General features: G+C 35.0%; 1 protein-coding gene across 5 annotated transcripts in view; it reads left to right on the forward strand.

Annotated features, from left to right (window-relative positions):
- Positions 1 to 17,271, forward strand: part of ATP8B (ATPase phospholipid transporting 8B) — a 634,707-nt gene that overhangs the window by 180,311 nt on the left and 437,125 nt on the right. For 3 of the 5 annotated variants that reach the window (XM_069823800.1, XM_069823801.1, XM_069823799.1), the window contains one exon: positions 222 to 559. The exons of the other annotated variants lie outside the window; for them this stretch is intronic. The gene's annotated coding sequence lies outside the window, so the exon portion shown is untranslated. The remainder of the gene's footprint in view (positions 1 to 221; positions 560 to 17,271) is intronic. 5 annotated transcript variants of the gene reach the window in all.

The following is a 17,271-nucleotide window of genomic DNA, read 5'->3' on the forward strand; positions in this document are numbered from 1 at the left end:
ATAATGTTACGATATCAAAAAAGTGAAATGTAAAGTAATAGCTAGTTGAAATGTGAAAACGGAAGTTTCTATAGGCTACTGTTAATTTAGTCGTAAATTTAATACTTAAAAAGTCGCGAGCCGATTCCTAGAACTAAAAAAAATATTTTACATAATGCCACACAATTATCATGTTCTTAATTTGTGAATACTTTCATTAATATATTCCATTCTGTTAACAGGTTAAGCTGCAATATAAACTTATTCTCGTGATTTTATAGAACTCTATTAAAATATTATTTTATAAATTGATTTTACGAATACCTAAACACTTTATCGTGAAATTTGTCATTACTGTTTATTGCTGAACACATGTTGGTTATGACTGGCTTGGCAGATGAAAGTAGTCAAGAACTGAAGTTCGCAGTCACTGGTCTTGTGAAGTAATGTTGTAGTGCGGGCAGCATCAAGCACGGCGGTTTTCGTGTGGTGTACGTGTAGTGCGGTTCAGTGGATTTACCCTCCATGTGCAGTGATGGGGCTACTTCAGTTTCCTGGAATCGTGCTGCTGAATGCCCAGGTAACTCCAGCTTACTTAATAATTTCAAACATTTTATAATAGCTTACCATCAAGAACGTGACTAAAGTCTACGAATTTGGTTGCAAGCATCAGCTAACATAGGAAATTCAAAGTTTTACGTTGACATTCTCCGATCGGTGAATCACACGTTATTTAATCAGGTTGGCGTTAACTCGCTACTAATGGTTGATACATGAATATTACGTTTATATACATATTTAGATAATTTAAAACAGGTCTTTCATGCGACGATATTTTTATTAAGTTAGGCAACAATAACTAAAGCTATCTAGGTTCCATTTTCTTTTTGTAGCAACACTTGTGTTATTGGCGTTATTGCCTTTGTGGAGCATGGATGTAATTGAGAAGAGGAGTTGCCAAACATAAGAAAACTATTAAAAAAACGTTCTCTTCTTTTAAGAACTATTAACATTTTATTTAGAGATCAAAGTCTTAACTTGTAACTTGCTCCTTAAATGAAAATTTGTTTAATTTGAACAGATTAATATAGACGTAGTTTCAACGACGCGTTAAGAACTTGGTAAAAGACGAAGTGTCAAGAAACATGAAATGTGTATATGTTCGCATAAACATTCAAATTCTTTATTTGTCAAAATTAGTTTATTTGCTTAATTTACTTTCCATCTTAGTTTTATGTTTAATGATATCTTCTTTTACCTTCATGAGGTTAATTACATTACGTTGTAAGATTTATATTTAATCCGCAGAAGCTTCATGGTTGTACTATGTTGCCACTGTTTTCACCCAACGAACACTTCGTGATTTACTAATAACTGCGGTTTTCGTGAAGGATTGCCATATAGAGTGGAAGTTAAGAGTTGAACGTGTATTGCTATTTTAATACTGTATATTGATGATGTCACCGGTTGTCAGAGTAATAGTTGCCATTCCCTTACTCACTGATGACGTGATGAGTAAGTTTCCCAAGTCTAAGCGCTACTGTACATGAAGACACGTAAAGAGAAAATGTATGTACTTTTTCCCTTGGCAATAGTTGAAAGCGAAGTAAAATAGTATGTCTGATGACTCTTCGTGACTTTACTGCGAACCTCCGTGACCCTGATTTGGGTCGCGATCCGACTTGGAGAACCACTCATAAAGAAATATAGCCTACATTCATATTGTTGACAAGCGGCACAAATCTTGATATTCTCTTGACTTACATAAATATAAGTTAATTACTACGGTCCTAAGAAAAGAGAACGAACGACATCGACTTTGACTGAGTCCATTCATGATTCTGTTGTTAGGTCTGTAATGTAAACAAATTCTGATGTAATTTCCACGATTAACCTTTGGTCAAAATGAAACCTTCACCTGTATTCACTCTTATATGACGATAGGCCCAAATGGTGATAGGTACGAACCAGATTTTTATGTATTATCAAGGTGTGAAATATGTACATATTTATGTGAGAAAAATAAGCTGAATATGTACCAAAATATGTAAAATCATGAAAATATTTAATATCAATATCTGGCAGGTATAGGATAGATAAGACACTCCAGTTGCGATTTCATAGAGCATCCGAATTTTTTACCGCACACTTGACATTACTATTTTTCCATCTGTAGTGAAAGCTTCGTCCATCGCAGTCCATGATTTTGTTTTTGTTGTTAGGGTTGAAGTTACAGGGGACATTTTAGTTAGTTAAAAGCAGTAGGCCTAGATAAACTCGCACTTTATACTGTAAATACTAAAACTAGAGAACTGAGTGAAGTGAATGACACAACAGTATTGCAAGCACTGTTCGCTTTACTGGATTAGAAGAAAATAAGAGGAGATGTGGGACACATGCATTTTAGCTGCTCCCTGTAAGAAACAAGGTACCTACTAAAACTTGAAACTATAGGTATTTACAAACTGTTGTTTGAAAAGTTGCATTCCTGTCTCATTCAGAAAGGTAGGATTATTCCAGCCGAGAGCCATACTTTCTAATTTCTCGGAAAATCCCATTTCCGTATAGGTCTACTAAATTAAAAAAAAGAGGTCAAGCAATAACCTGAAAAGCTATTCATTTTAATTTTTCAACAACTTTCCAGTTTGTTTCTTTAGGCCTACAGCTTTTTTTTTTTTTTTTCAAAAGTCGGCTACTTTATTATGACTCATATCAGACTTGACACGGGTTTTCCCTGGAAGGATTAGAAAGAGGGTGGGTAAGGTTGCAAATTGCATGGGAAAGCTTGTTAAGACGTGTGCAGAACAATTATAATTCGAGACAAATCATATTGTCCTCGTCCCACTCCATCGCATGAAGGCAACGCTACTTTCTGAGTGATTTTTACAATATAAGATAGTTGTATGAGAAAGGTTGCCATTTGTTCACACATATTTACAGTGGGTGGTATGGGGTGAGTACCTCTATTACTTCCTGGAACTAAGAACGTTATGTTTCGTCCCGAAATATATCCTTTCTTGGGTAGGTAAGAAGGCTTTTTAAATCTGTGTATTTCAAATTGTAAACTTCCCCAGCAGAAGTTTTTTTTCCCCTTTTAGAGAAGTAAAAATGCATAATACCCCTAAATATGTAGATTTATGTAATATCAAGCCATAATATGTAATGTGGGGTAAATATGTAAAAATATGTAGTATCAAATTTTAATATATTAATGGTAATTACAAGATTCGCGAAGATTTCTTATTTATATACGGTTAGGTTGAAAGGAATATAATATGTAATTACATAAAAATCCGGTCCCTAGTGATAGGCCTATATACTCTCACTCTGTACGCCGGTGCAGAAAAATTCGACCGACAAAATTAATGATTTAAGAGATGTGTGGCCATCAGCATAGCTCTGGAATTAGCGAGCTGAACTCGTTCTCCGATGTCTGCGTTCGTGCTTGGGTTCAAATCCCGTTTGGTCCGATTACTCGGTTGTTTTTGTAAGGTTTTCCCTTAATACTGCTACAGTACTATCACTACTACCGAAACTGCTATTGCTACTACTATTACTACTACTGCTAATACGGGGTCATACTACTACTACTGCTACTGCTACTGCTACTGGTACTGCTACTGCTACTGCTGAATTGTCGTTGACCGTATAAAGTGACGCACAAATTTCTTACTAATTTCATCAACTACAGAACAGACTGTTTGAGGACTCCTTTAATACGTTCGTGTCCGTCTGATTCAGACGCAAGACATCCAAAATTACTACTGTGTAGATTGGTCAGGGAACTTTCATGTGACATTTTACAAGCAATTGAGATGAAGATTGAAATTTTAATTTTTAATGTCTTATGGTAAATTATAAACGAGATATGGTGATACTGAAAATGTTAAATCATAGGTTTTCACTCTAATATACGTTTTCAGTATGTTTGGTTTTAAAAATTTCGTTTTAGCAATCCACCTTACTTACTTACTTACTTACAAATGGCTTTTAAGGAACCCGCAGGTTCATTGCCGCCTTTACATAAACCCGCCATCGGTCCCTATCCTGTGCAAGATTAATCCAGTCTCTATCATCATATCCCACCTCCCTCAAATCCATTTTAATATTATCCTCCCATCTACGGCGTCCCAAAAGGTCTTTTTTCCTCCGGCCTCCCAGCTAACACTCTACATGCATTTATGGATTCGCCCTTACGTGCTACATGCCCTGCCCATCTCAAACGTCTGGATTTAATGTTCCTAATTATGTCAGGTGAAGAATACAATGCGTGCAGTTCTGTGTTGTGTAACTTTCCCCCATTCTCCTGTAACTTCATCCCCCTTAGCCCCAGATATTTTCCTAAGAACCTTGTTCTCAAACACCCTTAATCTCTGTTCCTCTCTCAAAGTTTCACAATCATACAGAACAACCGGTAATATAACTGTTTTATAAATTTTAACTTTCAGATTTTTTGACAGCAGACTAGATGACAAAAGCTTCTCAACCAGCAGTCCACCTATATCTGTTATTTAGTCTGTCCTTTCCTTGTGAACTGTTTGACACAGTTCGTTCATGTTGAGTACTTATCAGTGAATTCATTCAGGTAGTTTCCATTTACATTTTTCTAGAGATACTTAAAGGTTTTGTCAACATCAGGCTCAAAATGATTTGACTAATGGTTTGATTTTAATCTTATTTACGTAAATAATGGTCTCGGGCAAAGCAGTATAGACCAGATGTGAACATGCCTCGTCGAAAAATTCTTGACGTACTTGTTTATAACATTTAATATATGTACGTAATTGAATGGAAAGCTAATCATTAAGATATCGAGGAAGAAGTCGCAGTTAGCCTCAAGCCTTTTCGGGTTCTACCTACACATGTAGATATGCTTCATTTAATCTGTATCTTATCAGGAGTACTTCGTACTAATGTTGCACACTTGTTTTGATATATATTTCCATGAAATTGCTGTTTAAATGTTACTCTGGAAATGTTCAGTGAGGAAATGTGTCTCGTTCTTAGTTTATATTAACTTCTTGAAACATCGACAAATTATAAAAGAATAAATCCCTTATTTTGCCTCATCTGTTTCGTTTGTTTAGTGTGAACTAATTGATTAGGCTATACGAATACAAAACATAATATGTTACTTATATTTTCAGTTTTTTTTTTTTGTTGGGTATGAAGGAAGGATCGTTTGAAGAAGGGAGACGTCGCACATGAATACATGACTTTGAGACCTGTGCCACGTTATAGCCGGGCAAGCTAATATCTTTACTGTTCAAGCTTGCTTGCTTTAATGCCGTCACCATATTTCATTCGGCATATCATAACGAAGCCAAAACGCTGACTTTGAGTGATTACAAGTTCGGAGCTCAATGCGTATCTTTCTTGTAAGAATTGACAGGAAGGACATCAGCGTTGATGCATGTCAGTTTTGAGTAAAGAAAACGTGAGACATGTATTTTTCTTCAAGGCCTTCGATATTTACCCTTCCTTACAACGTCTGATTTGGAATCTTCCCACATGGAGTGAAGTCACCAACGTGGGCTTCACTATGATAATCATTACTTTAATGTCTGACTTTCTTTGAAGGACGCATTGTACATACTTATGAGAATGTGAAATTACATTGTCTCTCTATAATGATGTCCAGCTAATTATAAAACAAAGTCTTCTGCTCATTATTTGCAATTTTATGACAGTTTCCTGTTCGGAGTATTAAGTGTGTAATTTTGCGACCAATGTTCATGTGATTAATAATAATAATAATAATAATAATAATAATAATAATAATAATAATAATATTAATATTATTAATAGACTAATAACTTTTTCCTTTCTATATTTTTTATCCCTTTTGTCATGCAATCTTACAAGCCATTGCAGCTTATGAGAGGGAATTTCATTGGTAATACTAGACATATTCCAATTGCGGAACTCCTTGATCTTGGGGTCGAGACGTTCAACTATTGCCGCGGAGACATCACAAGACAATCACTCAATCTCTTGGAATGAAGGTAAATCTTTGCCCATATCAGAAATAGTACCACAGACCGCCAGGTTGCAAAGCGCTTACGCTAACCATAGTGCCACAATGGCGAATAATAATACAAGTAATAATAATAATAATAATAATAATAATAATAATAATAATAATAATAATAATAATAATAATAATAATAATAATTCGTATTTGTGGATCATTGGAACTTCTTTGATTTCGTTTGAATGGGATGCAAGTATACTGAATAAAAAAGCTAGTGATTCCTGCGATTTGGGAAAGATTAATATAAAATAAAATCTAGAATAATTTTTTTTTTAAGTTTTGTTGTACTGTAAATGTTTGTAACGTATCTTTAACGTACGACAAGTACATTTTAGAAGTTCTCGTTTACTAAACAAGACAGATACTACTATCAGAATTTATCGCATCTTATTTGATTTTTTTTAAACAATAGTCGGTCTTACAAATGCATTATTATTTTTGCTTTTTATTTTAATTACAAATAAGTTTTAGGCATAATGAAAAACATTGACATAAAACATAATGAACTGTAATAATATTAAGAAGCGTTGAAATGTCAGTGGACATGCAAGAAAGAAAGATAATAAAGGAAATTACTAACGAAACAAAGGACTTGTAAAGTCAGAATTTCGCATGTTTAGAGTTGCGAATATTTTTCCGACCTCCGTTTCTTAATAATGCCAGATTTTCAGTGATCAAATTGTGTAGAGACTACTGTTTATTTTTCATTCCAATTCCGCCGTTGCTGAACTATCTCTTTATCTTAATGAACGTAAATGACCTTCAAGTTCTAAAAGGTTCGTTGAATAAAGAATTGCGAATACTTTATGAAGGTGAGATTTTATAATAGCTTCTATAAAATATGGCGTTGTTTCGTATGTGACGTAACGATTCATTTGGTTGTGTTCGTGCATGCGTGTCTTTTCGCGACTGCGACCGAGTCACGCGTAGGTCTGCTACTTCTTGCATAGGCTACTATTAGTACAATATATCGAAGCGTAGTAATCCGATACACGCAGTGTCACATAACATATTACAGTGTTACAAATACTGTTTATTTTTAAAATTGTGCTGGGAGAAGCAATTTTATTCTGTAAGCCTGAATTTGAACTGCAGCAGTCAAAATTACGAGTATACTGGAAATTTCATATGGGAAGTCCCGACCTGGAAAGGGAGTAAAATTCACTTCGAACCAGTTTTTGAGAGGTCAGAAATGTATCTGTTTTCGTAAGCGTTATCACATCTCTTGTAAGGCCTAGTAGGTTTAATTTGTTAATCCTATCGCTCGTTGGTTCTCCAGCGTGTCTGCACAATGACTGTTTCTCGTTAAGGGGACTGGTTAGTGAAGCCTGTGCGTGCGATTAAAAAATTTCAGTACAAAAGTTTAATTCACTATTTCTAGGCTTTTAGTGCTCATATTGGAATAAAAATTGTCGTGCCTGTAAGTTACAATCAATCATTCTGAAATCAGTGGTATAAAAGACAACTAATTAGTTTTGTAACCAAGTGCAAAAAAAAGGCCCTAACTGATAACCTTTTTCCCACTTTGTTAAGTGTACCTCATTCTTCAGGTGCACGTTACTTGCTACAACCTTCACTCATACACCTTGTATTTTTTAAAGTTATCTAGTAATGTATATTGCAAATTCTAAAGCAAAATTTAATCAAATATCGCACCCCTAGTGAAACAGAAAAAATATTGAACTTTGTTTAACATTTTTTTTCAATTTTTTTCAATGCATATATATTTTTTCTCTTGTTGTGTGTGTGATATTCTTAAACCCAGAGGTCTGCTATGTAGAACACAGGCTGCAGAAAACACTGTAAAAATTTCATATAAATTTATTCAGTAGTTTCAGAGAAAAATGCACTCAAGTATGAAAAAGTCAACTTATGGAAACCTGCATTTAAAAAAGAAGGATGTATGAATTATATGCACCGCCAAATTTAAAGAATCTATTTAAAGGGCTTATTTGCAGAAATACCCCCCACAATATTTATATTGTTTTAAAGAGCAAGTTTTGTATTTTTTTAAGCACAAAATAAAAAATCGGATTTTTGATCCCTAATCACTACCTGGTTCCCTTAAGTGAATTATATGAACTGGGAAATGAAGTATTTTGGAAACGTCCCTCTTTAATAATATGACTATATATATATATATATATATATATATATATATATATATATATAATAATTTCACAACAGTAAAATTGTGAAAATGGACGAAAAGACAAATGATTTGTTGAACCTGAGGTAAAATAAAATTTGTGCGTATAATATTGAAATGTTGTAGAAATGATAACAAAAAAAATGCATTTTAATAGATTACTTAAAGACAATATCAGTTGCAAGGTTATCTGACGTAGTTGGTGGTATTGGTAATAGCGGTATATAATATCGAGAATTTGTCATTGTTTAGCTTTACGGTTAGAGAAAACTTCGTAACAAACCGATCAAAGTAATCATTCCAACCAGGATTCAAATTCACATCCGAGCGTAGAGTCGCAACAGGAGACAAGCCCCTTACCCGAGAGCTACGCCGGTGACTTATAGTATATATATATATATATATATATATATATATATATATATATATATAGAGCATAGAAGATCATTCAGTAAGCAAAAATCACAAACTGGCTTTATATGAAAATAAGATGTACTGTAATTTTAATTTTTTTAGTTGGCAACTGATTGCAGCAGCGCCAGAGTTATGTTCGTCGTCATAAAAAGAACTGCTTCATATCAGTTCTGTTGAAAAACAGTAATTCTGTTGAATAGCGAAGTGTTATCACATTTTTGTTTGTGTAAGGTGTTTCTTCTGTAGACATACGTATACAGTCGTATAGGTACAATACAATATGGAAAATGTTTAAACGTAAGAATGTATACAAGTGAGCAGAGTTATTCTTCTGTTGAAGACGAGTATAATTGGGCAGGGCATAGTTGCGCCACACGGTCAGATAAAATGCAGTATATAAAAAAGGGTCCCTGTTTTGTGGGCATAGTTGCGCCCCGTTCCCATCAGGTAGAGAAAAAGGCATGGCATAGTTGCGCCCTGTTCCCTTTAGGTAGAGAAAAGGTCATGGCATAGTTGCGCCCCGATGAAATAGGTAGAGAAAGAGACACTACGGAAACTCGAGCCTCGTAATCAACCAACCTTATTGATTTCTTATTCGATTTATATTCATGATCGATACCGTTAAAATGAACACCATGAAGTTGGCAGTATTTTATTAGCTGTTTTTCTATTGCTTATGCAGTGATTATCGATAGCCTACCGTTAAAATGAACACCATGAAGTTGGCAGTACTTTATTAACTGTTTTTCTACTGTTTATGCAGTGATTATCAATAGCCTACCGTTAAAATGAACACCATGAAGTTGGCAGTGCTTTATTAACTAACATATTGGAATATGGGGCCTTAGCAGTCTTGACATTTTATTAGTGATTTTCACACCGTCTGTGACGTATAGTGAGGTTAATTTAAAATGAATGTTAAGTTTAGTGAAAAGGGTGAAGAGTTAATAATTGATAATGGTTCTAAGTTTCAATTTTCGAAACCCTGTACCGTAGGGTTAAGATATCGATGTAGAAACAAAAATGCAGTTCATTTATTGTGTGTGATCAGTAAAAAAAAAAGTGTTATTTTAAATAGCAAAATTGATCATACGCTAGGCCTACCTGATTTCAATGCAGCTATCACTGTAATATTTTTAAGTAATTTATTTATTTTATGACAATCACTTTCGTGTGTACTATGCTCATCGGGGCACAACTATGCCATGTCCATCCTGCTACCTGATTTCTTCGGGGCGCAACTATGCCATGTCCCATCTGCTACCTGATTTCTTCGGGGCGCAACTATGCCATGTCCCATCTGCTACCTGATTTCTTCGGGGCGCAACTATGCCATGTCCCATCTGCTACCTGATTTCTTCGGGGCGCAATTATGCCATGCCTAGGCCTCCCAATTGACCGCGGGGTGCAACTATGCCATACCGGGAAATTTACAATCTCCTTCTAGGGATTATATTCATTCATTCATAGTGTTCCGCCCAAGAGGTCTTTCACTGCAAACCCAGCTTTCTCCAATCTTTCCTATTTTCTGCCTTCCTCTTGTGTCTTATATGATCCATATATCTTAATGTCGTCTATCAAGTGATTTCTTCTTCCCCGAACTCTTCTCGTTCACCATTCCTTCCAATGCATCCTTCAGTAGGCAGTTTCTTCTCAGCCAGTGGCCCAACCAATTCCTTTTCCTCTTCTTGATCAGTTTCAGCATCATTCTTTCTTCACCAACTTGCCAACACAGCTTCATTTCTTGTTCAGTCTGTCCACTTCACACGTTTCATTCTTATCCATATCCACATTCCAAATGCTTCTATTCGCTTCTCTTCGTGAATCTGATATGGAGAATCCGTTTTTTTTGCAATTATCTGTAAGACCAGATGGTAGTCACTAAAGAGTATTACTGTAAACTCTGTCTAAGAATAAAGTTAAACCCGCTGTTAATCCTTAAACGTTCTGTAACCCTGTTAAAAAAATATTTACAAGTAAATTGGCTTGTAACTAACACAAATTAGAGGAATTGTGTTTCACAAAAACCTGAAATTTTATTGCTTCATAGTCATTTACTAGGGCCGTTTTCATTGTTCTATTTTATGAAAAATATTAGTAACAATTAATTTTTCTATCGTTGAAAGTATGACTATAATTCTAAATATTACTATTATGCAAATATTGTGAAGCATTAGTCTGAACTATATTTGAGCGATTTAGGTGAAGTGCAATAGAAGTGGAAGAACGTTTTACTTGAGATCGAATAATAAATAAATAAATAAATAAACTAACGAAGGAACGAATGAATGAATGAATGAACGAATGAATTAATATAGGTTGCAATTTACCGCAAATACAAGAAAAATCCCTGTCACATAGTTATCAATGAGTAACGATACATTGCTTTAGTGCTGCTATTCCAGATGTCTATAAAACCCTTGTAATTCTATCATTAAAAATCCTTGTACCTTACCATCTTTTTACAATATACCGTATGTTGTATCTATATTTTTCTCGTATAACTTATTGCGCAAATTTCCCTCAAAATAATATTAGCCCTGAACTGGCGCAGTTCCTCATGAGACAAGATGGCAAAATGTACGGTGGTTATTGCTAATAGAACCAAATAGATCTACGGTGTAACATAAATCTTGGACATAATGGTAAAGTTAATGTTTGTGTTATGATTGTTATAACTTATGGTGAAAATGTATGAATATAATCCTAAAAAATATTATAAAGAGAACTGTTGATAATATGAACTCTGTAAGGAAACACTAGTTCAAATTTCTCCAAGAAAGGTATCAGCATCGTTAATATAATTATTTACTCGTAGAATAATTTTAACCAAAATGGAAAATGTTGCGTTGTTACTATTTTCTGTTTCCAGAAGTGCTTTTAATTCTTTGTGGAGATTAGGCCTACTTATATATGTATTCATTAAATACATTACTATATTATATGATGTTGGGTACCGCGCCGTAGCGTCGAGCGTCGTGGTCAAAAACATTAGTGAATTCCGACTTCGAAAATCAACTATAAAAGCTGAGGGGGTTATCGTGCTGAACACAGGATACCTCCGTTTGGTTGAATGATCGTGAACTTCTGCTGAGGCATGTGGACGTGAGGCCGGCAGCCGGCTGATTGACCTTGGGTCTTCATGGGGTGTTTGCTCTACGGTTTGGAATGCGATATTGGATTAGTGGTTGACTACAATGTAGTCCTCATAAACTTTGATAAATTTATTATACTGATTGAGAGTTGTACATTGAAAATAAACGTTATAATTTTAGATTTATTGTTTTAGTATACATTATTTTAATGAAATATAATGCAAATTTAAAGTCAATTAACGGCCCTGTTATTATTTTTTCAACAGAAACTCAAATATAACTACCTATATTTAAAGAGACAACTTACGGCATGACTATCGATCAAACGGGTGTTAAATTTCACGCCTGAAAATGTTTTCAACAGTATACACAGTTAAAAATTACGTATTTTTTATTTGTTTCATTTTGTCACAGATGTCTTTTTCCTGTTACAAGTTTTGCTTTACTTTTCCAAATTACGAAGCCTTCCCGAATTGTAGAAAGAAATACTTAATAAAATATTTTCATTTCCTGGGGAAGCGGTGACAAAATGTCCCTCGTCCCCCAAAAGAGGAAAATTTTCCTCGGCTTAACACTTGAGATAGCATTGATAGCAAGTTCGGGGACATAAATGTAACATTATAAAAAAGGCAATATACGTAACTGATTGATTTATTTGTACGAAACACAGATGTGTGTATATATATCCAGTGCCTACCCACTTCACATGTATGATTCGGTTCCTCATGTTGCGGATAGATGGCACGAATGGCACGACTATGAGCCATTTTCAAGTTGCACACAATTTCGGCGGGCCACGCTATGCATGATGTGTACCTGTGGAGAGTTATGTCGTGTACTAGGGTGAGTGTATGTGTAAGTGTCTATAAGTATAGTGTAAGGAATGGGGAGGATGATGAAAGTGAGAAAGGGAAACTCGGTGCAGGCACGTAGCCTACTCCTGTCGAATAGAACCAAGGGGACTGCCAGGCTTAACGTCCCCGTCCGACGGACGAATCACAATCAAGTGACATATGTCTTCTCTTCATAAGCACTGTGGAGAGATTTGGGATGTAAACCAGGCATATTGGTGCACAATCTAGTGATTACAAGTTGTGCACCGCCACTTCTCCTAGTTCAGAGGTGGAGATTATACATGAAAATCTGACCCCGCCGGGAATCTAACCCGGACCAGGTAGCCTGAAGGCAGACGTGCTACCACGGAAGTAACTCGGTAGACTTGCACAGAAGTACTTTCATACATATTTTGTGAACAGACTAAAATATTAAATAGATCTAGAAAATATTTATAGAGTAAGGATTCATATAAAATAAGTTTATTGTTCATTTTCAGTTTGCTTCGCTTGATTAGCTGCATTTTATTGAATAATTCATTGAATTTCTTTTTAACATTAAGCTTAAAATATTTCTCGATTGTTCTTTTTTGCGTATAATATGTTACATGTTGTGTCTGTATTCATATTCTTTCTTTGATCGATAAGCATAATTTTGCAGTAGAAAGCTTTTCACTACTAATGCTATATCGTGTGTTAGGCCCTAAATGTAAAAGTAAACTTACTTTGTTTATGAATAGGAAAGAATAGGGATAAGAAGGCTTTCATTGCCTCTCTTCGTTTCACTCAATGCGAACAAAAATATTCCATATCCTCACGCTCTAAAGACTTTGTCAGTTTGCATTAGGAATCGCCGTTTCTTATGATTGCAGTGTTATTTGTATATAAATGTATGCAGTTGCTTTCATGAGACCAGATAGTGTACGAAGATGTTCGCAGTTGAAATCGTAGATTTTTTTATAAAACAGTTTCAGAATAGACTGACTTACAAAAACGCTTGTTTCTTGAGATCAATTTGCGCTTAAATGAGAAAACGATTTGGAAGCATTGTAAAGTTGTATTACTTTAAATTTTTCATTGTCCATGGATTTTGCTGTATTGGTAAAATTTCCATACATCCCAATTTTACGTCCAAATTCCCTAGATTTATGGGAAATTCCGTACAGTTGACACACTGATTCTTTACCTGCCATACCACAATAATTCATAGAATGCTTGCTTTCAATGACAGATTTGAAATGTTCATTATGACGTCACTTTATAACTTTAAAACTATTAACGTATTTGCTATAAAACGTTCGGAGTTTAGAAAATACAATTGGGTACATAGACTCCTCCTTAGCTTACATCCGTCCTGTTTGCGATATAACTAAAATTGCCTACGTTATTTACGCATTTCCTAACGTATAGGTATATAAAATAACAGAAGTAAGTCTAAATATTGTAACTAAGCATTGCTTCAATATAAACGCTTTATATTGCTTATAAATATACTTACATATTAGTGTATTTGTATATCCATTGACCGAATAAGTGTAGACTAATAGATTTACTTACGCTATATTATATACATTGGAAAATACGTAAATAACTTATTTTAGTTATGGTGCAAAGAGGGAGGGATGTCCGCTAAGAAGACGTCTATATACCAATGGTATTTTCTCAACTCCGAACTCTCTGTAAGAATAGATAAATAGTTTCATTGTATACAAAGAATTTTCTGCGATATAACTTATACTTGCATGCCATTGCTTGTAAACCGTAATGTCACGTTTAATAAATATGAATCATCAAAAAACGAGAATCAGCCAATATGCGAAAACCATCTTTGTTACAAAATGAGTGATTTACTGCAAATTTGTGAAAGTTTCATTGCACTTTTATATAATTTCACTTTAACATGATACTCATATCCATTTTTATGACGAGGTTCCTTATCTCTGCAGCAAATAATTCTTTACCTTGGCATCTTAACCACACCTTTTTTTTAAATTGATATGAAGTAGAGTCCTATGTGGACGAGAGTTATATAATTATTGTAGGACCTATATGTTTATTATTTTAGGGAGCAGAAAAATACAACTCCATACATTACAATAACTTTCAGTTCTGACTTGTAAATTATTACTTCATGCGTTTGTGAGATATCTTAGAACGGTGTGAACCTGCTGTGTGATAAATCTCGTCCACATAGGACTCTACTTCGCATTAATTTAAAAAAGTGTGGTTAAGATGTCAAGGTAAAGAATTATTTGCTGCAGAGTTAAGGAATCTCGTGATAAAAATGGATATGGGTATCATGTATAGAAATTCAGTGAAACTTTCACAAATTTGGAGTAAATCACTCATTTTGTAATAAATATGGTTTTCGCATATTGGCTGATCCTCGTTTTTTTATGATTAATATTTATTAAACGTGATATTACGGTTCACAAGCAATGGCATGCAAGTATAAATCTCTTAGGACATTCTTTGTATACAGTGAAACTGTGTAGATGGTGAGGTATTGTCGATTACGAATTTGGTAAAGTGTCATGTGACTAACGTTAAAAGTGCTGCCACATTTGTGCATTTATTAGACCTTTCATCCTTGACAGTCTTACTATAATTAGATCAGATATCTACTCTTTCTGTGACCACTTCCCGTCGCAAATTACGTAAGTATGACATTCGGACACCATATGGTAGCCTATATCCTGGAGTTAATTCGAGGCGACATATATTATTCTTCTTTGTGTATTGTTCTACTTAAGTCCATTATGCGTGCATTATTTCTCTTCGAAAAATAGGTTCTTTCGTCATTTGCTGGCCATTCCAGCTTTTGTCGATATAGCTGTAATTCAGTTAAAATATTTGGACAATATGTTGTAGGCCTACTGCATTATTTTGTAGAGCTTCTTACAATGATTTTCTATATCTTCTACGAAGTTTCTCGTATTTAGTATTTCTTACATCGTCATTCTGTTGATGACTCAAGTCTTATGAATTGAAGTGACGACTTTAAAAGAATTCATCTGGACTGCTTCCAAGTGCTTTCTCTCTCATTTAATAGCCTAGCAGTTTTAAGTGCCGCCTTTGTTTCGTTACGTTCTCTGATTTTCGTTGAGATTCGTTATGTTCACCAAGTTCCGGTTTATTATGTCATAACCTGCTAGGTTCAGAGATGGTATTCAGTAAACAGTTTCATTGTGAAAGGTAACCTATAATATCTCCAATTATCTTTAATTTCATTAGGACTACTCTGATTTAATTTCCACGCATTCCATTGATTTTATTTTTGTTGATATTTTTACCGCATTATATACAGGGTGATTCAAAACCTCTGCGACAAACTCTGAGGGGTGATAGATCTAACAATAAGGAGTCCTTTTTGTTAAACAACCTATGTCTTTTGACGCTTCGTTTCGAAGTTACCGTTGAAAATGTTTTTGCCCGGGCGTATGTTAATGTATGCGAATGTGTGCACCCCTCTTTGTTTGTTGAGATGTTTGTAAGAGACGAGAAGGGTTGTTGTTTGTTTACGTTTAATGTTCAATAACTTTTCCTTTCAGTTCAGTCTAATCATCAATTCAGAATGGATGTCTACACTTTTCCGAGTTAGCCGACATGGTAATGTGTTATGGGGAGACTCGAGAAAACTGAAGAAGAGCTCTCCACATGTACTAACAACAGTTTCAAAACAGAAATTGCCCTCACCGCACAATGTTTGCTCGACTTTACCAGCGCCTTCGAGACGATGAGTCTCTTCGTTCCCGGCGCATTGGTGGAAGATCGCGTAGACATCCATTCTCAATTGATGATTACACTGAACTGAAAGGAAAAGGTATTGAACATTAAACGTAAACAAACAACAACAACCCTTCTCGTCTCTTACAAACATCTCAACAAATAAACAAACAAGCAAACAGGGGTGCACACATTCGAATACATTAATCTACGCCCGCGCAAAAACATTTTCAACGGTAACTTCGAAACGACGCGTCAAAAGACATAGGTTGTGTAACAAAAAGGGTTCCTTATTGTTAGATCTATCACCCCTCAGAGTTTGTCGCAGAAGTTTTGAATCACTCTGTATTTTCACTGTAATAGTTAAATGACACTGGTTGGATGATCGCCCATCTCTGCTTCGGCATGTGGACGTGAGGCCAGCAGCCGGCTGGTCGGTCTTGGCCCTTCACGGGCTGTATCGCCATGGATTTTTTTTAAGTTAAATGACATATTCTGACACGTAATTCTTCCTTTAATCCCGAAGTTTATTATGCTTCAAATATATAGAAGATTAATACTATGTGGTTTTCTTTGCGATTCCTATAAAACTACGAGTTTAACGTTCTTGCTAAAATATTAATTAAACGAAGTGTAATAATTACACAGCGGAAAAAAGTCATTCGGATGTGAAGGTAACTACAACGCGAGTAGTTTGTCTCGTCAGAGGGTCGTTGTTTACGTAAGCACAGTAGGCATACTAGAGGTGCGTGCAGGTAAGAACTGTTTTCGAATCGATGGTTCAGAAGGTGCCTAATATTTTGTGTACTTTTCTACAAACCCTTTAAAGTGAGGATTGTCCAACGTTTTGAATCGAATATTGCAACTTATCATCATTCGACACAGATCCTGGCAAAAGTCATATTTAATATTTGAGGCGGAATTTGAACTTGAACCCTTATTTTCTTCTAAAATAGAGCAACATTTTTCATGTGTTTCTGTATATTACATTGATGTTTTATCGATTGTTTTGTTATCTTTTTAATGCACACATACATAACC

The sequence above is a fragment of the Periplaneta americana genome, chromosome 4 (assembly GCF_040183065.1).
Source record: "Periplaneta americana isolate PAMFEO1 chromosome 4, P.americana_PAMFEO1_priV1, whole genome shotgun sequence".
Classification (NCBI taxonomy): domain Eukaryota; kingdom Metazoa; phylum Arthropoda; class Insecta; order Blattodea; family Blattidae; genus Periplaneta; species Periplaneta americana.